The sequence below is a fragment of the Pleurodeles waltl genome, chromosome 1_2, assembly GCF_031143425.1.
Source record: "Pleurodeles waltl isolate 20211129_DDA chromosome 1_2, aPleWal1.hap1.20221129, whole genome shotgun sequence".
Classification (NCBI taxonomy): domain Eukaryota; kingdom Metazoa; phylum Chordata; class Amphibia; order Caudata; family Salamandridae; genus Pleurodeles; species Pleurodeles waltl.
Genome location: NC_090437.1, coordinates 828,022,930 through 828,046,917, shown reverse-complemented (window position 1 = coordinate 828,046,917; position 23,988 = coordinate 828,022,930). Strand labels below are relative to the sequence as shown.

The following is a 23,988-nucleotide window of genomic DNA, read 5'->3' as shown; positions in this document are numbered from 1 at the left end:
ACAGCATAAAATATGGGTTCACGAGAAACTATAGCACTGAGTCAACACTTGTAATTGCTACTGAAGAGGTCAAATCCATCGTAGACAATGAAGGGAAGGCTGTGGTGATCCTGTTGGATCTATTCACAGCCTTTGACACAGTAAGTCACACAGTGCTAGCAGGATGTCATGACGCCAGGAGTATTGTAGGTTCACTCCTCAAGCTGTTGTGCTCACTCTTCAAGCTGTTGTGCTCATTCCTCTCACAAAGAGAACAATCTACCTCTCAGTGAATTTACATTGGAACCTTTCTCACTGCAGTCCAGTTTTCATCAGGGCTCTTCCTTGAGTCCCACTCTTTTAATAGTTAGGTTGCTCCCTTGGCCAGGCTGATTTGCTCTTTCAGTTTCTCTGCAATCTCGTATGCAGACAACACACAAATTGTGGTGTCAATTTCAACTGATGTAGATGACACTACTAAATGTTTTATTAACTGTGTGACCAAGGTAGTTAGCTGGATGAGAGATACTGCCTTAAATTAAATTTAGAGAAAACAAGGTCCCTCTGTTTGGGAAAGACACTTCAATTTGGGAACTGTCCTGGAGGCCCTGACATCTGGGCCCCACCCCGCACCGTTTCACAAAGTCAGGATTCTGGGAATAATCTTCAATGAAAAACTTACCTTCTCAGGGCAGGTAAATAGGAGGATTCTCCCTAGGAGGATTCTCCCTTTTATGCCATTTGATTTACAGAAATCGTTATTCATTGCCCTCTTGCTTTCCAGGTTAGATTACTGTAATGACCTTTACATGGGCATACATCAACAATCTCTGAATAAACTGCAAATTTTTCAAAATACAGAAGCCGGTTTATTGGTGAAAATTCCAAAGTTCAAAACAGTCTCACATGTACTGTTGGAATTACACTGGCTTCCTATTAGGAAAGGAGGAGCATTCAAGGCTCTATGCATGGCTCACAAAGCCCTGCACAACATAGCCCTTGAGTACCGTAAGAAGAAATTTAAAGGGTACAAACAGAGGAGATCTCTTCAATCAGCCACCTCAAAAACAGTAGAAACGCGTAAAATAATTAAAGCACTAGGGGTGGCAGAAGCTTAATTTTCTCAACGTGCAAACTTTGTATTAGATTGCCTCTGCATCTCCGAGCTCAGTCCAATTACATTTATTTCAGAAAACAGCTTAAAACCTGGCTTTTTCGATCTACATTGCTCATTTAGGGTCTACACAATGTTACATCTAGCCGGACACCAGCGCCAATACACCCTTAAGAGACCTAAGGCAGGTGGTATTGGGAAAAATGGGATAAACCTTTAAACAAGTGAATGCTGATATGCAGCTATGGCCCAAGAGACTTATGACAGGCAGGCGTGCAGGGAAACATGGAATAATGCTTATAAAAATTAATGCTAGTGTGCACCTATTTCCTAAGACTCAGACCTATGGCAGGCTGGGGGTGCAGAGAACAATTGAAATAATTCTTAAAATAGGTACTGCTGGTGTGCACCTATGGCCTAAGAGACCTATGGCAGGCTGGGGATGCAGGGAAAATGGAATAATCCTTAAAAAGCTGAATGCTGGTGTGGATCTATGGCCCAAGACTCAGACTATGGCAGGCTGGGGATGCAAGGGAAAATAGAATAATACTTAAAAAAGTGAATGCTAATGTGTGCCTATGGCCTAAGAGACCTATGGCAGGCAGGGGGTGCAGAGAAAAATCTAATAATATAAAAAATGAATTGTTGATGTCTCAGAAGGGACTGTGAGGAACCATTTGGGAGGCAAGGCAGTGCAGGGGAAAATGAAACAAAATGCATATGTTATTATTAGAACACTGTACATTCATAGTACAATGAAGCACATTGAAATGATATCAGGGAAAAAGTAAAAAATGAACACAAAAACAAAAAGTCATATCCCTCTTCTATTAATGTCCCTAGAAAATGGCTTTGAACACTAGAAAAACAGGATTTAACACTCAGGTTAGCTACACAAAATGGCCAGTGACCACATGTTCAAACACCAACAAGCAAGGAGGCATGGACAACAAAGAACACATGAAGGCCTATGGGAAAAGCACACTGGCTGACTACTTGAAATGACCTCAAGCCACATGGTCACACAACAACAAGCAAGGGGCATGGATCACAAAGAACGCATGCAGGCCTATGGCAAAAGTACACTGGCTGACTTTACAAAATGGCACCAAACACAGAGTCGCACAACAACAAGCAAGGAGGCATGGACTACACAAAAACACATGCAGACCTATGGCAAAAGCACACTGACTGACTACACAAAATAACCCGCCAGCCACATGATCACACAACAACAAGCAAGGAGGCATGGACAACAAAGAACACAGTCAGGACTATGGCAAAATCACACTGACTGACTATACAAAACGGCTGCTGCCGACATGGTCAAAAAACAACAAGCAAGGAGACCTGTATGACAAAGAACACATACAGGCCTGTTGCAAAAGCACACTAGCTGATTATACAAAATGGTACCCAGCCACATGGTCAAACAACAACAAGCAATGAGGCATGAACAACAAAGAACCTATGGACACTGACTACACAAAATGGACGCCAGCCACATGGCATGGAGAACAAAGACAAAATGGTGGCCTATGGCAAGCACACACACACTGGTCAGACAAAGGAGGCATGGCAAACAATGAGAAAGATGCTACCATTAATTCAGCAATGCCAAAAATGAAAATTAAGTCACCTATAAAGGTTTTACAACAACACACACCCTCACAAGACATCAAGATATATTACCCACCCAAAATAATACACCTTTTGCAGATACAAATGTGAAATACAAATAAAACCACTTTGAATTTAAATAAGTGCTATCCCTGGCCGAAATCATAGCTGTCATAGAACAACAGATACCACAGAAACTATTATGTGGTTCTTACTTTGGTAGTAGGACTGCATGTTTAGGACAGTAGAGTGGCAAGGTGTGGGAGACTGAACCTATCCACACAGATAGTAACTCCAGGGTAGCTCACAGTACCTCACCAAACCTCCAAACCCACCAGGGTAAAAGGTGATTATGTAAAACTAAACATGACACTCCGACTCCCAAGGGAAGTCATGGAAACAGATCATATCCCTTTTGTAATATTACTCATGCATGCCAAGGCGAGACAAAAAGATGTGCGATAAGTTTTCAATACATTTATTAAAACAAACGCAACCCAGGATATAATGAGTGAGATGTGATAAATAGGTAGTAGAAACAAAGCAAGGTAATCAACATTAGAAACATGGTGAAGAAGATGAATAATCTGACCATGATGTTTGTGGTCCTAGATGTACTAGAGGTTCATACCTACCCTATGTCTGTTCTGAGAGCATAGTGGTTGTAACCCTCAGCCTTAGCCCAGTCCCATACCTGGAAACAGTGTTAGGAATTAACCTGTAGTGTAGATGGCAGTCCTCTCAGGAAGTTGGCAGATCAGTGCCAGCCAAGCTGCATGTGACACAGCATGCGTACCAGGATTGTCGTAGCCGGAATGCTCTCTGCTCTCCTTAGGTCAGTGCACCATTTATATAAAAAAACAAACCACATTAGAAATGTAGTTCCAAAGTAATGCTGTGTCTGAACGGGCAACACAAGCTAGCATATTGTGTACTGTGTTCTGTAGCCTTGGACAAAAAGTACTGATTATATGTCATGCAAAGGCTAACTAAATGAGCAGCATGTTCCTTGGTTTCCTAGAATCAAAGAGAATCAATAAAGTTTGTAAAAGTCATCGCTGAAATGCAGCTTTACATGAACTGTAAAATTAAGTTAAAACAGGGGTCTTATAGGTACTCACGACAGAACAGTTGCTTCATTTACCCAGTGACTGGTACTGGCTTGATGGCCAATGGGCAGACTAGCCCACATGGTAATAAAAATGAATAGTGTAACTTTAACAAACATGGAGAAAATGTATTTAGCTGTACAAAATAGTTTCCCTTATAAAAACAATAAAAATGAATGCAATAAAATACTATGACCCAACTGTGACTCCAAGCCACCCACCACAACCATGATGAAAATTAAACTCAGACTGAGGACACACCACTGCAAACAACTGGAGCACAAAAAGAGAATTACCCAAGACAATCTAGACAGGAGCATGTTCACATCCGCCCTGAAATGCTACCACCAAATGACTCTGACCACAAAATGTGCCACTCTGGCAGAGTGCATCAATGCCAGAAGCAAGAGAAGTAAACAATCTTTGCCATTGTGAAGGATTTCATCTGAATAGCAGCCACCTCCTACTCAATGCCTCAAGGATCTTTGCAGCAAATTCTCTCAATTTTTCAGCAACAAAATCACTACTATTTGCAGCAACTTCAACCCACAGTCGGACCCGTCAGATCTTGCTAAATATCTCCTGATTTTGTCCAAAGAACCAATGCCAGTGCATGCCCTCTATCCAACAACACCCTTATCTAAACGTTTTTAACTTATTTGTGATGGTACAAAAACAAAGTCCTTAAAATTCAATAGTATGTATGCAGCAGAAATTGCAGACAAAGAGAGTGATCCTTTCACCTCAAAACACAAATGAAAAGTGACCAGGAGATGGACCAAGCACTAGGAGGAGCCTTCTGGGCAGGAAGACAAAGTTGGAGTCTCTGACACTTCTTTCATGTTGAACAAAAGTAAAATTAAAAAAGTGATTTTCGCACTAAAAAACAACCTGAACCATATGTTTGAGTAGAATATTCACTCAAAAAGGTATTTGTCGTTTATTTTGCTGCTTCTCGAGCAGCTGCAGTCATTGGTGATTGCCAGTGGAACATTCTATAGCAACCGGAAACCGTGCTAGCAGTCAGCAAATCTCATTTGCGCTCGCAAGCACTTGTTACTGAGCTTCACATTATTCCCATGAACATCACAAGTCTCGAACGGCAGAATCATTCTGCCATGAGCCGATTGGCGAAATTTGGCAGGAACTTCACGTTACATGTGTAACACTGAGTTACCAAACTCTACCAACTCCACAAGCAGAATTATATTTCTGCCCAAGCCTAATCTAGACCGCAGGCCAGTTGGTACATGGAGGAACTCAGACTGAGGAAACACCACTGCAAAACAACTGGAGCGCAAAAAGAGAATGAGCCAAGACAATCCAGACAGGAGCATGTTCAAATCTGCCCTAGGATGCTACCACCAAGTGACCCTGACTCCCAAGTGTGCCACTTTGGCAGAGTGCATCAATGCCAGCACCAAGAGAAGTAAAAAAAAAACTTTGCCATTGTGAAGGATTTCATCTCACCATCATGCCACCTCTGACTCATTTCCCCCCCCCAGGACCTTTGCAGCAATCTCTCTCAATTCTTCAGCAACAAAATAACCACCATTTGTTGCAACTTAAACCCGCAGTTGGACCCATCAGACCTTGTTAAATATCTCCCGATCTTAACCAAAGAACTAATGCTAACAACATGGCCCATCATTACCCCAGAAGAAACATCCGCTTAGGGGACACATTGAATCCCTGCCCCCACCAACCCTACTCTACAGGACTGCAACCCATCGGTGCCATCTTTGCACCCATTCTGAATGCCCCCACCTCTGATGCAACCTTCCAAGATACTTGGAAGCACAAAACTATCCTACAATTGCTGAAGAAACTCTCCATGGACCCTTCAACGCTCACCTACAGACCAATCTCTCTGTTACCATTCCCAGCAAAAGTCTTAGATAAAATAATCAACAGATGTCTCACCAAATACCTCAATGGGCACCAACTCCTCAACACCATTCAGTCTGGTTTCAGACCAAATTAGAGCATGGAAACTGCCCCTTCGCCGGCATGGATGACATCCATGTGACTCTGGAAAGCGGAAACATTGTGGCTCTCATCCTCCATGACCTCTCTGGAGCGTTTGACACGGTCTGCTGCTCTATCCTCATCCTACGCCTTCACAGCATTCCAATCCATGTAAATGCTTCCTGACTGGAAGGACCCAGGCAATAAGACTGGCACAATACACCACAGATGCCCATGACCTTATTTGTGGGTTTCTGCAAGGATCCCGCCTCAGCCTGACCCTCTTCAAATGATCCCTCTAGCCAGCATCATTCGCTCTCTTGACATCAGCATCCCCTCCTACACTGATGACACACACTCACTCTCTCCCTCATGAACAAGACGCCCAGTACTCAGATCCAGTTCAATTCCTGCATGACTGAAGTTGCACACTGGATGAAGACCAACAGTTTGCAGCTCAACACTGACAATACTGAAATCACGATCAACAGAAAAAGGAATTCACCGTGGGACTCCACCTAGGGGTTAGCAGAGCTAGGACCGACAACCACCCCCACCACCTACTCCAATAACCTCTGGATCATCATCAACAGCAAACTTGACATCACCTCCCAAGTTCATGCTATCACTGCCTCATGATTCCAAACCTCTCTCAAGATGCTTAGGAAGATTTTCAGATGACTTTCAATCCGCACCCGCAAAACTGCCATACATGCCCTCATCACAAGCAAGCTAGACTCTTGGAGCAGCCTCTACGCCTGGATAAACAAAAAAACTCACCAGAAGGATGCTGGTGCTTGAGCCTTCTCCTACATCACTCCTAAAATGTGGAATGATCTGCTGCTACACATAAGAGCCTCCTCCTAACTTTTTGAATTCCACAAGTAGCTGAAGACCTGTTTTTCTAGCAGTATCACTAGGCCCTAGGTTTGGCTAAACTTACACCTGCTCAGTGCCACAATACCCTCCCAGGTGATAGTGTTTCTACAAATCTGCATAACATACCTAGCATACCGAACTGTAACGTCACTTTGGTCTTTGTTTTTTTCAATGGACTTCTAGTTGGGTTTTTTCAACACCCTGCTGCACTGCAGGCAGTCCCTGCACCCAAGCCCCCAGTGGTGGCCATACTTGGACACCCACAGCTTTTCGACACAGGTCCAACCACTCGTATGTGACCAATCCATCACAGACATCCACATCCATTTGTTTTAATGGTTTTCCTATCTGGCAGTACTCTTGTGGGAGTAAAGGGGGGTCACGTTGGCTCCTTCAAGAGTCCCAAGGGATGGTAGCAATCCAAATTTTTTAACAACATGTGGCTCCAGGGAGGTCCACCCACAAGGTCCAGGGTGTCAAAGTACCCCTAATCCACCAACTTGTACCTTATATTATTTTCAGTTTCAGGTCACTGGGACTGAGTCCCTGTATCTTGTAATGGTGGCTGTAACATGAAAGGAAAGCCAATCAGAGAGCAGGCTTCCATGGGTCTTGCAAAGGTCAGGCAGCCGATGAGAATAAAAAAACCCTTGGCCAATCTGATCGGTCTATCTGATTGCTCTATTATTTGACGATGCGTGCCCGAAGGACACCCCCAAGAGTCCCACAAACCCAACATACACTTATACATAAACTCTGAACCTTAATTTCTGAGAAACTACCATCTCTCTCCATATATATATATATATATATATATATATATATATATATACACACACACACAAGCACACACACACACACACACAAATGAAAATTATGGAAAGAATAAACTGTGAAACTCCATATGTGATCTATGTATTGGAATGTGCCTGTGGTAAACAATATGTGGGCAGTACAGTAAATAAGTTAAAACTACGGATACTGCAACATATTAGAGCGATCAATAATCAAGACCTAACATACTCAATGGCAAAACATATATGGGAGTATCATCAAGGTGATCAAAAGGGCCTAAAATATTATGGTATCCAACACATTAAACAACATGATAGAGGAGGAGAGTCTATGGAGAATGGAATCAAGATGGATTATTTTGATTGGAAGTGAAATGCCATGGGGTTTAAATATGGGTGCAGAATTGCATTGACATTTATAAAGATAAAAAATTAAGATCAAGGTAACACTACCATTGAAGAACAATGGGCCCTGAAAGGCATAAGAGCCAAATCGGACACTATTCTCTGAGACGGCAATATGAATAGGCTATATACAAAAAGAAAAACATCATTGTACATGATTCTAAAAAATAAACCCCCAAAATGGGTCTAAAAGTAAAAAGGGGAAAAGAAAATCTGGAAATAGAAACATCATATATATCTTAGAAATGGTCCATAGGATGTTAGACCAATGAGGAACACTTAAACCCTTAAAATGTGTATGAAGTAACCACTGGATCTGTTTCAAATGAAGAATCAAAGGGGTAATTTTTCTTGAATAGCCTTAACCCCAAAGATCATTTGTTCCCCATAAAAGGTACTTTACCGAGATTGGAACCCAACAATGATCATTTTTTCAATAGAAATGTAAAAACTGCAGATAAAATAGTCAAAATTGCAACGGGACACTGTTGAAAATTATAACTTAGTTACTTTTGCTTAAGATTAGAAATTTTATCAGGAGGTACTTTACCATGCAAATGTTACATTTGAGTATTGACTATAAAATAAAACATTTTTGTTTAGGAACACAGAAAAAGAATAGTCATATATAAATAAGTAATAGTATTGTATGAAGGAGGAGTTCCTATTCAAATTCAGCACTACACATTAATTGATCAATTATAGGTATCACATGAACAATGACATCATAAGCGATGGGTAGTGGTTTTTATTTGTTAGAGGTGGGTGATCACATGATTTAAATGCACTGTTGTCACACACAATTTTATGGGCAGTCGAAGGCTCAGGCCGAAACGCGTTGCCATTTTTGTCTGGATTAGCACTCTCTCCACTTTGAACTTCACATTTAAATAAAAGAAAATACCTTTCAAATTGTTGACGGTGCCGGCGTCGTTCTTGCGGTGAGAACCTGAGGATCTGGGGTCCTGTTGCTTTGGAGTGATTTTCTGTGAATATATATATATATATATATAAAGGTATTGCTGTACACTGCAGAATTATGGATTCTAGTTCACATCTTTGACTGCCCAGCTTTGCTGCTCTGATTGTAAAGAACTGAAAGAGTTTACTTAGTACTCAGTTACAGTTCCAATAGTAAGGTGGACCCAAGTAAAATACCCCAGTTGTCACAATTGAAGTTGAGTAATAGTGGATTTCCCTTGAACCCCTGTCAGTTCACAATCATAGTTTCCTTCTTTATATATCTTTGCAATTTTGTTTAGAAGCACTGTAAAATGACTTAAAGATGACAAGTGGCACTATTGAATGCTCCACAAATAAAAACATTAAGAGCAAAATTAAAGCTGAACAAACACTAATGTGCTAGATTGATCAATCTATCAAAGCCAGTTTTTGAATATTGAGCAAACTTCTGTTAGAAGAGGGACAGATAAGTGGTGAGGGACCACACAACGAAAGGAGCAGAGACGAATACTTTTGTAGCCAGGGATTACATCTCAGACTGCATTTTATTACAACAAAGATTTCACACTACAATTCTTTACATTGAAACAAAACAGTGTGTGCAATATTCACTGTGCAAACTAGACAGTAACATTCCTAGAATCGCAACTATTCATCCTGAGATTTATTAGGGTACTCATAGTTGGCCCTCTCAAATATGACTTCCCTGCACCGCATAAGGCAGCCCCTTGCTGGGCCCTGCTCATATTAGGTAGAATAACTTAGCTCCCATACTGAGGAGTAAGGCCAGCTCAGATGTGGAACTTTAACCATGTCAGAAGCAAACCAGTTGAGACACCAACACCCTTCAGTGAAACGTGCATTGGCAACTTGGCCATAACTTTGTTTCCTGATGCAAGCTCATGTCTCCCCTCTCCTTGGGCCATAGGATGGAGTACCCAGCAGAAGGGACTGGAGACAGCAGATTAAGCACCCCTTACCCCCTTTGCATCAATATAGTTTCAAAGGCCACATTTGAGGAAAAGATGACAAGTTTTTATGGAATTTGTTATGCAAAATGCTAAGGCATCTCTCTGATATCAATGCCAACTATGAGCCCACCCCTCCAAAGGCTGACCATGGTTCACCTATCATTTTGGTCTCTCCAACACAAGAGCTCATTACTGTGGTGCAAATAAAAAAGGGTCCCGGAGTAACTGTTTGCCCAATTACAAAAAAGTATTGGCATGTATATGTTGAGATGCTTCATTACATTATTGAGGCCCTTCACAAAAGACTCTACCTTCCAGACTTTCTTGGAAATAATGTGGGACCAAGTGATCACTGTCTCAGGACGTTTGTGTGCCAACCATGAAATGTCAACAAGCAAGAATTAAATAAGGCCCCTTCTTCCATGAAGAGCTAAGTTGTTTCTCTAAATATGCAAGATCACAAATTCAGGTTGCGTAAACCTCCTGTCCAAAGTTTATTGAGCAAGCTGTTTAATTTTTTCCTCGTAAAGACCAAGAATGCTGAATCACCTCATTTTGAGGCCTGCCACCAGCACTTGACACTTAAGTTTCCAGAAAGTATGGATTACCACATCCCACCCGACATATGAATGACCAATAATCGAGATGTCGCCTGGAGCTTTTGCACCTAATGCAAAGATATGCGAGAGAAACAACACCATTGGTACCACAGCACTGAATGCCACCCCTATCTGACCTATAATCAAGCAGATGCTCTTAGATTAAGTTTGTCAAACATGCAGTTTGTGACAGACAGACTCCTTCTCTCTATCCTCTAAACCTGACCTGGCTTAAAACCCAACTCTGCTGCTGACGTGGCATTTCCTCATATAAAGGGGTGTGAGCTGAGCTTGGAGGGGTCTATGCCCACTCCCTTCAGTGCCTTCACCAGCACCTTGCCAAACTGGAACTTAGACAGGGGAACCCCTCTAGAGCATTTCAACAATTAACCCATTAGCCTCGCAAGCCCGGTGAACCCTGAAGTTTTCCCCAAGTGCTGCCACTGGGCAGCATGAGTGGCCTGCCACTCTACCCAATACTATGTGATCACCTCTCACTAGTTGGTCAGTTTTACAGAAAGAAACAAGGACAGATACCATGGAACAGTTGTACTAAGCTTTTTGACTATGTGATCACCTTTCCCTAGATGGTCAGTTTTAGAGAAGGAAACAGAGACAGCTACCATGGGCCAGTTGTGCTAAGAATTTTTGTATTCTTAAGAATGCATTTTGGTTTGTATGAAACCCAAACTGTGATTCAGTAACACTTTATCGAAATGCAAATGTAGGTTTGCAATCAGGTACTGATTCGATATTGGAAGGTTTGTGTTTAGGGCTTCCCTTCCAAATACCAAATGAAAATGGCATGTATTAATGATTTGCTAATGGATTCCAGTCCCAAAACATAAATACTTTACTGACTACAAATATGTAGTTGTAACCCATTTGCAAGAACCCTTTCTCCTTTGTGAATGTAAAAAAGGTTTTATAGAAGCAATGGTCCATGAGACCACTGTGTATTCTTAAACAAAAATCAAAACAAGGAAACCTTTCTTTTTAAACGCAGTTCCATTTACTTTAAAAGAAACAGGTTGCATTTAAAAAAAAAGAAATGACTGGTTTTTTAAAAAGCAATCACAGACATGGTGGTCTGTTGAACCCAGCAGGTTAACATCCCTGTGATGACTGTGATTCCTAATGGTAGGAAACAACAGATCCAGCTGTGACATACAAAGGAGAGTTTGATTGGAGACCTTCTATGGTGGGCTCCATCTGCCCAATTAGCAAGGAGAACCCTGTTGGGTTTCCAGTAGCAGGGCTGGTTAATGACAGCAAAGGAAATTTCTGTCCCTGCTGTGTTTGTGATTGTCTTTGTGCATTTGAGTGTGGTTTCCACCCTAGCTAGGAGATGACTGTGCATATGGTAATGAAAGACCTGGTGGGTCCCAACTAGCGATACATACCGGTTTGCCCAGGTAGATGAAAGCCCAAAGCTGTTGGATATTTTTTATGTGCGTCTACGTCCTTGTGTGTTGCTCTGAAGAAGCCGTAAGGAGGCCGAAATTCATTGACTACTGACATCACGAGGAGTTCCTCAATACTTAATGACAATAAAAAAAAAGGATTAAATTCATCAGGAACCACTAGGACCAAACTTTGGTACTAGAGCTCCGATCCGGTATACTCCTTTTAGATTGACTGAACTATCATAAGGTGGATTAATTGCTGTAATGATAGGAGACACCGCCAATTTACGTTCTGTGACAAGGACTTCTTGAATTCTGGCATTGATTGTTTAGATTTGGTTTGATTTGGTTTGATTAGATTTTGGTTTTATGTAGCGCTGGATTGTCCAGAGGCATCTTGGCGCTGACACTGAATTGATCCGAAAGAGGGGATTGATGGAGCATACCAAACCTACTCAGTAAAGAACCAAGTCTTAAGTGATTTCCTAAACTTCATCAAATCTGAGCAGTTCTTGAGATTCAAGGGAAGGGCATTCCATAGTTGTGCTGTTCTGAAACAAAAGCTCCAGGAAGAATGTTTGACCCTGGGCAGCAATATGTTCTTGGCTTGTGTTGATTTGATCTGAGTTTTCAGGACAGTCTGTAGCAGACACATCTATCCTGAATATATTTGAGGGCAATCTTATGTAGAGCTTTAAAGGTTATACAAAGAGCTTTAAATTCTATCCTCTTTACTATGGGAAGCCAGTGAAGCTTTTCAATGGCTTTGGAAGCAGATTGATATTTTGGAATATTTATCAGGAGTCAAGCTGATGCCTTCTGAAGCACCTGAAGTTTGAGAAGAAGATTTTTCTTTATGCTCAGCAATAGTGCATTGCCGTAATCCAGTTTGAATAATACAAGGGTGATGACCACTGTCCTTTGTAGATCAGGGGGAATAAATGAACACATTTTCTGATTATCTTGAAGGCATAGAATGTTGATGATACTAACATATTGCTCTGGTGTTCACAGTTACATTTTTTGTTGTCAAAAGGCATCCCCAAGTTCTTTAGTTTCTGCACTGGTGAGGGAGGTGATCCCATTTCCTGGGGCCACCACTTTGGATTCCAGTAAGAGATCTTGTTCCCTAGAGGAGGACCTCTGTTTTACTAGAGTTCAGTTTTAAGCAGTTACTATTCATCCAGCTACTTATATGAGTCATGCAGGAACTGAATTTGGAAGTCTCATCATCAGGGTTGCTGGAAATTGATACCACTGTTTGCGTATCATCAGCGTATTAGATCATCGAAAAGCCAAAAGATTTAATAAGTCTGGCCAAAAGTGTGACATAAAGGTTGAACAAAGTAGGAACCATCGAGGATTCCTGCAGCACACCACAAGGTAGGCAAAAGTGGTTTGAAACAAAACCCTTCAAGGCAACATGATGCACTATGTCAGTAAGGAATGATTTTATTAAACTGAGTGCAAGGCCACCAATCCCCAAGTCTGCGAGGCAGTCAATCAAGATCACATAGTTGATGTTGTTGAAAGCCGCTGTCTAATAATGTTTCTGTATGTCTGTGTTCCTGTATAACTGTATTCATTGATTATGTGCACAATACTGAAATTGATGTAATACCCAACGAGCTAAATAAAAGCAAATTAAGTTGCAACCATAAATTACTGTATTTCCAATAATGTGCAGTGCTACTGTTGTTGAGCCTATGATAAGGTACACTTGATCGATCCCTACAGAGAACCATTTTTGTTTTTGTGTTATTCATAATGAGTCACAATTTGCGACCTACCACATTAACATTCACAAGGTAAGTCAAATTGAGACCGACTATAAATCAGCAATTTGGGAATTGACCTATTAGTACATAGGTCGATTGGCAAATTACTACACTGGTCACAAGTGCTCCAAAATTGTGACTAGTGTTTGGCCACTAGTTGTATGTACATCTGGCCCCATATCACTGAAAGACTATGGGGGTCATTATGACCCCAGCGGTGAGAGGAAATGTGGCGGTAGTACCGCCAACAGGCTGGCAGAACATACTGCCACATTATGAGAATGGCGGGTTGGCTGCAGCCAATCCGCCACTTCTCCACTCATACCACCATGGTGGTATCAGCCGCCAGGCTGGAGATGTCAATCTCCAGCAAGGCGGCCGGCATAGTACCACCGGCAGCATTATAAGCCTGCCTACCACCATGGTTTTCGTGGCGTTAGCAATGCCGCAAAAACCATGGCAGTAGGCCTTACCGGTGACAGGGAATTCCTTCCCTGTCACCGCTATGCGGCTCCTCCACCCCCAACACACACCTGACATCCCCACCCTCCCTCCCTCCTTCCATCCAAACTCCCCCACCCCCTCCGATCCTCACTCCCCCACCCCCCTCCGATCCTCACACTCTCCCCGCCCCATACATGTACACACCCGCTGACACGCACCATGCATACACCTAATCACTCACACTGTCATACACGCATTCAGACATGCCTACTTCCAGACATGCTCGCACACATTCTTACACACAATCACACTGACATGCAGACACACACTTACTTCACCATTCTTACATGCATTCACTCAAACGCATACAACCACGCAAACAACACACACAGGCGCATTCATGCACACACTCAGACACACACACCCAACACCCCACTCCCCCCTCCCCTGTCAGAAGCCTGACTAACCTTTGTCGAGGAGGTCTTCTGTCAGGGAAGGGGCGCTGCTATCGCCACCCACACCCCGCCAGCAGAACACCGCCAGGCCGTATCACAGGTCATGATACGGCTGGTGGTGTTCAACTGGAGTGGCAGTGCTGGTGGTAGCAGCAGCAGCCTACCACTGTCCTTCAGTATAATCGCTGGCGGATTTCCGCCCTTATTGTGGCGGGAGTCCAGCAGTGATCATAATATGGCGGACGGATGGTAGCCGATGTGATGGTATGTTGGCGCCCGTCACCCCAGCGGTAGGCAATTTTTACCGCCATTGTTATAATGAGGGCCTATGTGATCACCTCTACCTATTTGGTCAGTCTTAGCAAAAGAGACAGATTGTGGGGCATATTTAAGATCCTCTAGCGTCTCTTTGCACCACATTTGTGTCATTTTTTTAATGCAAATGTGGCCAAATGAGACCAAAAATGTTGCACCATTTTTGCAAAGTGGTGCAATGCATGCATTGCTCCACTTTGTAACCCTTTGCACCACATTATGTCAGTGCCAGGCATAATGTATGCAAAGGGGGCGTTCCCCCATTAACAAATAGCATAATGATATCTAAGAGATGTCCTCGCACCATTTTTTTTCGGCACTTTTAACGCCTACTTAGAGCAGGCGTTAAAAGAAGGATTCCATTGCTTTCAATGGGCCTCAGGGTCCTTTTCAGGATTAGCGTCAGGTTTTTTTACGCTAATCCTGCATCAAAAACGCTCATGCTGGTCCCCTAACTACCACCATGGTGTGCCATATTTTAAATATGGCGCACATGATGCAGTTGGGGGGTGCTAAGGGGTGCAAGAAAAGTGGCAGTGCACTGTGTGCAGTGCCATTTTTCTTAAATATGCCCCTAAGTCCCTGAGTCACCTCAAGCTGGTCAGGAGCGACCTACTGTACCGGTATGATGTGTAGTTTGCTACCAGCTCACTAATTATGCGTGCACCATAAAAAAGACAGACAAAAAGCTATCTGGACAAGCACAGCCTTGTATTTGGAGTTGACACACACCTAAACGGACACATGCACAGGCAAATTCAAACACAGCTAGCACAATTTTACTCCATGTCTTCATAAGCCATATCAGGGGGACAAGTCTAACACCATACATGCCCACATTGGACAACAGAAAAAGAAATACTTATCATAACAAACAATACACAGTGCCATTATACCACTGTTGCACTTACACACAACACATACCCTTCTCTTAGGAGGCACCAGCACTGCCACAAACTCACATACTAGTAATAACAGCACATGGAGCAGAAAGCAGGCTCAAACTGCAGGCACACAATCAAAGTCACTCAGGAATAACATACATTTAGAAAAGGAATTGCAGGGCTATGGTGTACCCAAAAAAAGAACTGTTTAGGTTTATTGTTATGAAATGTTTGAAAGTCCAAGGCCATTGGTCAGTCCAATAGGTCCATTACAGGTACATTGCTGTGCTCAGACTTGACCCCTTAACTGTGGAGCTGGTGGTGGATGCCTGCGGGTATGCTGGGGTGGTGTCTGTGGGTTTGATGGGAGTAGTGAGTGTGCCTGTGACTGTTGGTGTTGTGCCTGTGGGTGTGCTTGATGTTGTGGCTGTGTGCTGGGTAGTGGGAGTCCCCAGGGAAGTAGTCAGTGTTGTTGTGTCTGTAAATGGCTGTTTGTGTGTGTGTGTCAGTGTGTTTTGTGGTGCTTGTGTGAGCTACTCTTGGGTGTTGATGTGAATATCTGTGGCTCTGTCTGTGTGCTTTGAGTAGGTAAGGGGAGAGGGGAGTTGGATTGGAAAGAGGGAGCTGGAGGGGGGATGGAAGCTGGGGGGTGACTGGCTGCCATCGGTGAGGAGGCCAGAGCCTCATAAGATCTCCAGAGACCAGCCATTGCACCATGAATGCCTTCCAGGAATTTGTCTGTTGTAGCTGGCTTGCCAATTCCTGCTGACAATAGCTAACTGACCCACAGAGACACTTCTCAGGAGGTCAATAGTCTCTTCGCTGAGGGCGGCAGGGGCAACAGGGGCTGGGGCGGAGGTGCCTGTGGCGTAAGAGATGCTTAATCGCTTAGGTGAGCGGGCACGGACAACTGGGTGGGGAGCAACAGGGAGAGCGGTGCTAGAACAGGGGTGGCAGACAAAGATGGTACAGGGGGATGCCCAAATGGGTTCGCCACCAATATGGAGTGGCCACTGGAGGAGGAATCCAATGAGGATGTTCCAGTTTCCCCCCGTGGCACTCCCCTCACCCTCCAGGCCTCTGAGTCCCTCTGTGTTGGTAGTGTCATGACCTGAGGTCCCGTAGCCAGATGCTTCCCTACTTGGTTCTGCCCTATCTCCTCCACTGGCTGGTGCTGACTTTGCAAGGAAAAAGAGGAATAGGGTCATCACATGTCCATAACACTTGAACCACAGCTCTGATTCACAAACGTTACCACTATGTCAAGTAGGACACAGATGTAACTTGCACCTAAGTGGCACATACATGTGCCATAACATGTATGTATGCCATTTCGACTTACTAAAGTTGCCCACTGGAAAATCAGGATCTCAGACAACTACAATAGCATGGCTGAAGCCTTGGAACCACAAAAACCATATAAGAAATAGGAGACCTCTTCATCCTCAAAGCTATCCCACATGCTGCAGACCTCAGTTAACTAATGGCAAATTATATTATCTCATTGTAAAGTCCATACCACATATCTCACACAAGGTCACCCACACATCTATTTGGCACATACATACTGAATCAACAATGAGAAATGATGCCCTGAAATCCTGCTCTGTTGCTTACAAAAGTACGATATCCTGGAGTAGGTGACATGGAAATACCCATGTCACATTGAATAGATCAGCTGTGTACATTTCACCAAGTGATATCTGTCCCAATTGAGTCAAGGAGGTAGTATCATTCCTACTCAGATAGGGATCACATTTGACATTGAAAGGAACACCATTGACGTCAGGTTCAATATGTCAGGGAGAGATGTCCCCAGAATACACAAAACAATAAATCAGCAAAACCTAGGATAGTCTCCACTAATCTCTGACACCCAATACAATCACATACTCTGATTGTTTCTGTAGAAGCCATCTGTCCATTGCATATTGGTGAGACACAAGACTTGCAAGGACTCATAGAAGGCCCTAAACATGTTGCCCAATGAGATGCAACATCACTATCCACATCTTGGACATGCCAACACTGGCGATGGTTTGTGGACGAATTCCTGTACCCAAACACATGTCATGTCAACATCACTGCAAGTCACTCCATCATGCATGCCAACAGTAAAGGCACAATCCTCAACCATTACACATGTGCAGTGCAGTTTACCACATGATTCAACAAGGTGGTTCCACACTCTGGGCCTCATTGCTACTGCAGCTCTACATGCCAAATGTCATACTATGATGCATGAAGGTATCAGCCAGACAATATACAATGGTGACACACTCCTGTCTGTGGCACAACATGAAATGTTACCCCCATCGATAAAGTACAATTCCACATACTGTTTGCCATGCACATATGTAGGAAGTTGGCTCTGTATGCACTATTTCAAAGTAAGGAATAGTATGCACAGAGTCCAAGGGTTCCCCTTAGAGGTAAGATAGTGGCAAAAAGAGATAATACTAATGCTCTATTTTGTGGTAGTGTGGTCGAGCAGTAGGCTTATCAAAGGAGTAGTGTTAAGCATTTGTTGTACATACACACAGGCAATAAATGAGGAACACACACTCAGAAACAATTCCAGGCCAATAGGTTTTTGTTATAGAAAAATATCTTTTCTTAGTTTATTTTAAGAACCACAGGTTCAGATTCTACATGTAATATCTCATTTGAAAGGTATTGCAGGTAAGTACTTTAGGAACTTTGAATAATCACAATAGCATATATACTTTTTACATAAAACACATTTAGCTGTTTTAAAAGTGGACACAGTGCAATTTTCACAGTTCCTGGGGGAGGTAAAGTATTGTTAGGTTTTGCAGGTAAGTAAACCACCTACGGGGTTAAGATTGGGGTCCAAGGTAGCCCATCGTTGGGGGTTCAGGGCAACCCCAAAGTTATCACACCAGCAGCTCAGGGCCGGTTAGGTGCAGAGTTCAAAGCGGTGCCCAAAACGCATAGGCTTCAATGGAGAGAAGGGGGTTCCCCGGTTCCAGCCTGCCAGCAGGTAAGTACCCGCGTCTTCGGAGGGCAGACCAGGGGGGTTTTGTAGGGCACCGGGGGGGGGACACAAGTTCACACAAAAAGTACACCCTCAGCGGCACTGGGGCGGCCGGGTGCAGTGTAGAAACAAGCGTCGGGTTTCCAATGTAAATCAATGGGAGACCAAGGGGTCTCTTCAGCGATGCAGGCAGGCAAGGGGGGGGCTCCTCGGGGTAGCCACCACCTGGACAAGGGAGAGGGCCTCCTGGGGGTCTCTCCTGCACTGAAGTTCCGATCCTTCAGGTGCTGGAGGCTGCGGGTGCAGGGTCTTTTCCAGCTGTCGGGATTTTAGAGTCAGGCAGTCGCGGTCAGGGGGAGCCTGGGGATTCCCTCTGCAGGCGTCGCTGTGGGGGCTCAGGGGTGACAACTTTGGTTACTCACAGTCTCGGAGTCGCCGGAGGGTCCTCCCTGAGGTGTTGGTTCTCCACCAGTCGAGTCGGGGTCGCCGGGTGCAGTGTTGCAAGTCTCACGCTTCTTGCGGGGATTGCAGGGGTCTTTAAATCTGCTCCTCTGAAACAAAGTTGCAGTCTTTGTTGAACAGGGCCGCTGTTCTCGGGAGTTTCTTGGTCTCTTGGAGGCAGGGCAGTCCTCTGAGGATTCAGAGGTCGCTGTCCTGGAGAAAGCGTCGCTGGAGCAGGTTTCTTTAGAAGGCAGGAGACAGGCCGGTAGGACTGGGGCCAAAGCAGTTGGTGTCTTCTTTCTTCTTCTGCAGGGGTTTTCAGCTCAGCAGTCTTCTTCTTCGGTAAGTTGCAGGAATCTAAATTCTTAGGTTCAGGGGAGCCCTTAAATACTAAATTTAAGGGCGTGTTTAGGTCTGGGGGGTTAGTAGCCAATGGCTACTAGCCCTGAGGGTGGGTACACCCTCTTTGTGCCTCCTCCCAAGGGGAGGGGGTCACATTCCTATCCCTATTGGGGGAATCCTCGATCTGCAAGATGGAGGATTTCTAAAAGTTAGAGTCACTTCAGCTCAGGACACCTTAGGGGCTGTCCTGACTGGCCAGTGACTCCTCCTTGTTATTCTCATTATCTCCTCCAGCCTTGCCGCCAAAAGTGGGGCCGTGGCCGGAGGGGGCGGGCAACTCCACTAGCTGGAGTGCCCTGCGGTGCTGGAACAAAGGGGGTAAGCCTTTGAGGCTCACCGCCAGGTGTTACAGCTCCTGCCTGGGGGAGGTGATAGCATCTCCACCCAGTGTAGGCTTTGTTACAGGCCACAGAGTGACAAAGGCACTCTCCCCATGTGGCCAGCAACATGTCTCGAGTGTGGCAGGCTGCTAGAACCAGTCAGCCTACACAGGTAGTTGGTTAAGGTTTCAGGGGGCACCTCTAAGGTGCCCTCTGGGGTGTATTTTGCAATAAAATGTACACTGGCATCAGTGTGCATTTATTGTGCTGAGAAGTTTGATACCAAACTTCCCAGTTTTCAGTGTAGCCATTATGGTGCTGTGGAGTTCGTGTTTGACAGACTCCCAGACCATATACTCTTATGGCTACCCTGCACTTACAATGTCTAAGGTTTTGCTTAGACACTGTAGGGGCACAGTGCTCATGCACTGGTGCCCTCACCTATGGTATAGTGCACCCTGCCTTAGGGCTGTAAGGCCTGCTAGAGGGGTGACTTATCTATACTGCATAGGCAGTGTGAGGTTGGCATGGCACCCTGAGGGGAGTGCCATGTCGACTTACTCGTTTTGTTCTCACCAGCACACACAAGCTGGCAAGCAGTGTGTCTGTGCTGAATGAGGGGTCCCCAGGGTGGCATAAGCTATGCTGCAGCCCTTAGAGACCTTCCTGGCATCAGGGCCATTGGTACCAGGGGTACCAGTTACAAGGGACTTACCTGGATGCCAGGGTGTGCCAATTGTGTAAAACAAAAGTACAGGTTAGGGAAAGAACACTGGTGCTGGGGCCTGGTTAGCAGGCCTCAGCACACTTTCAATTCAGAACATAGCATCAGCAAAGGCAAAAAGTCAGGGGGTAACCATGCCAAGGAGGCATTTCCTTACAACATATATTTGAGGAAATACAGACATCATCCCATCAACATAGGTAGAACATGCATGAAACTGCAGCTTTCTAATCTTTCCTAAATAGAAAGGAACACTTGCTGACAAGTAAACACATGGAATGTTGGCAACAGTGAAAACACATCATTCATGTCAATAGACATTCCCCACTTACCAAGGGAAAGTAGTTTGCTACATCTGCAAACATTCAGCCATGGTAGCTATGTCACATGTATGATGGACACCTACACATCACAGATTGCAGTGAGGCACCAGCACCCATCATACACCACAGAAAACTAGCTTCTGGATCTCAGATGTCTACATAAACAGATATCCAGACACATGCAGAGTACAGTGATCCATAACCTACTTACCTTTGGCCTGTAACATTTAGGAGTAGTGATCTTTTGGACAGATATTATACTCACTACTACAACAACAAACAGTATATGAATGATCACTGTACCCAGCCATTTGTCGTCTCTGCAGAGCAAGTGGTTTAAGGATTCCTGCCAGTTTTGTCCTAGGTCCCAGGTCCAAAAGGCAAGGCATACCACTTTGATACACATGACATGTCAACAGAGGCAATCTCTTACCCACTGTGTGACACATGGCTCATCCCTCATTGTCAGGGGTCGGGGAGCAGTAAGCACCTCACTCAATCACCTGGCAACGGGCCAGGCAGGAATTTGTTATGTTCTCACCCCCTTGTAGCTGCTGTGCTGCCCTCAAATGCCTCTCAAGCTCTGGGTAGGCCACCACCAGAATGCGGGCAGTTAGGGGGGAGTCATGATCCAACAGGCACCACGCCCACATTGGCAGGACAGCCCCAGCTGGGCCTCTACGATCTTCCAGACCCAGCGTCTCAGTTTCTCCCATCTCTTGCAACAATGGGTGCTCTGCCAGCTATGGACCCTCGGGGTCCGTACCATCTTGGCGATGGCTCTCCAAACCCCTTTCTTCTGATGGGCATAGACCTGTATGAATGCAATAGACAAGACAAGAAATCATGTTCATAAGTCTCATCCAAAATGGCTGAGTCACATACATGTCAGTATACCAAGCTAAGAACATGCTGTTTTGCCCATACTGTCTATGTGTGGCACATACTAGCCATTGAGTACAGTGACATGACTACAACACTTCCCAATCTGCAGACCAACCCAGCACAGGCCCTGCAGTGGCTAGGTAGCTCAAAAGACATCTTGTGAGACACGAGCTAGCAATCTGACTGAGATCTGAGAAACTATGAGGCACATTACACCTCTGTGCCTTCTGAAATGTAGACTCCTTAGGCATGAATGCATCAAAACACTCACACTCTTTGAGAATGATCCTCTGCATATAGTCCCTACGTGCTACTGCTAGGGGACAAACTCTAACATTAAACATGGGTAACAATGAAGGGACTGGCGTGGTGGGTACAGAAAGACTCTAGGCTGTCCATGTGTGGACATGTGCAAATAAAAATGCAGACTCATGCCACTTCAGAGGGTGGGGTTCTGTGTGTTTTATGATCAACACAGAGCACACCTTTGGACATATGTGTCCATATCACATAGCTTGCAATCAGAACTACAGAGGCATGCATTGTCAATTTACTGCAATGTGAGACTACTGAGTCACATATCATGGGTTCCCAGGAAACAACACACTGTTTTCACCTTTGAAATGTCAGGGATGCAGTGAGCCTGTAAAAGACATATGTGACCTGTATGAAGGTGACAACAGGGCTGTGGAATTAAAGGACCTGTCAGGGGTCAGAAACACACATTGACAATGATTCCAAGTGCACATTTGTCACAGAACTTTAACTCTCCCCTAAAAACAATTACATTGTTATCAGAGGAAAGAGCCTCAATAAGCTGAATATAAGCACAGAGGCAAGATTTGGCCTCATAAAGAGATCAGCTGGGATACAGAGAGTGGGCACAATGCCACAGTTGCATACCAAAAGTGATCCTACACCAGCCTAGACTTGGACCCTTATTGTGACATACATTTGGCAGGCGCTAATATCTGCAGGCTGAGCAAACAGAAGCTACATTAAACTCCATTCCCATCACTTCCATGCATGACAGCACATCAGGTAGCCAACAGCAATTTGGCATGTGATGTGTGTTTGATGATCTGAAGGGCAGAGTGAGTCAAGATATGCCTTCCAAACAACAGTTTTGCAAGGGTAGATGTGGTTTGAAATCTCTGTGGCAACATACACATGCCTCACTTTACACACAACTGACACATACAACAGACATAAATAGCTTATGTTGTCAAGCAAATACATGTGGTCTCACATTGACAACATCCATGAGGTAAGAGATGTCTGGGGATGGCAGTAATGTCACCTCACCTAGTTATGTGCATCCAACACAAGATGGATCAGGGAACACTCAATATACACACACCACAATGTTTTAGAACACTACATCTAGCACTGAACACAAATAGCTGCAGATTGACACATGGGCACACTCTATCCTTTGTGGAGGGAATATATGGTGAAGTACAGAGAATATATGTACACATGAGGTACTGATCTGCTCCTCTGGCACACCCCAGAGCTGTCCATACAGGGGTAGGACCTCAGACACCAGCTTCTCCAACTCCTCTGGAGAGAAGTCAGGGGCCCTATCACCTGCTGGATGTCACACGATTGCTCCCAGAGGCGGTACACAGCAGCTCAGGTAGTGGAGATCTTGCTGGCACCAGTGCCAGGAGTCAAGTGAGGGATTTTGCAGAACGTGGTGGTCACGTCCACCACGTACGTGGCCATCACCACTGGCAGACACAGCCGTTGGCCTGCGACTGGGAACAATGCCAGTCTATGGCTGTGTCCACCGCGGTTGCAACCGCCTACCACCATGACAACTTCCGCTTGCAGTTTTGGGCGGTCTGTAATGTCCAGTGGAGTAGGTCAGGCATCTGCCATGTTAGAGGCCTGAAATGCGTTATATGGCTCCAAAAAATGCACCACACCTCCAAAAATGTTGTTTTTTTTGCTGCAAAAAGTGCATGTCTTGTACTGTCATGGAGGTCCCACTACTCAAACATCATTGTAGGACATTCCTAGGCACATATGATAATTTACATTGGGGCACACACCCCTATCCCCCCAACAAAGGTCATCTTAAAACTTGGGGCATCAAGTCACAGCCCGAGTCACATTTATAATGCACACATTTGAGATGACCAGATACATGATGTGTACATGTGTGGAAAAGCAAGGGGGTAACATGTGACTTCTATGTGATTATCAG

General features: G+C 44.4%; 1 long non-coding RNA gene across 2 annotated transcripts in view; it reads right to left on the bottom strand.

Moving 5' to 3' along the window:
* The window catches only part of LOC138304431 (uncharacterized), a 120,071-nt gene that overhangs the window by 24,803 nt on the left and 71,280 nt on the right, over positions 1-23,988 (bottom strand). For both annotated transcript variants that reach the window (XR_011205572.1, XR_011205569.1), the window contains exon 4: positions 8,773-8,854. This is a non-coding gene — a long non-coding RNA (uncharacterized lncRNA). The remainder of the gene's footprint in view (positions 1-8,772; positions 8,855-23,988) is intronic.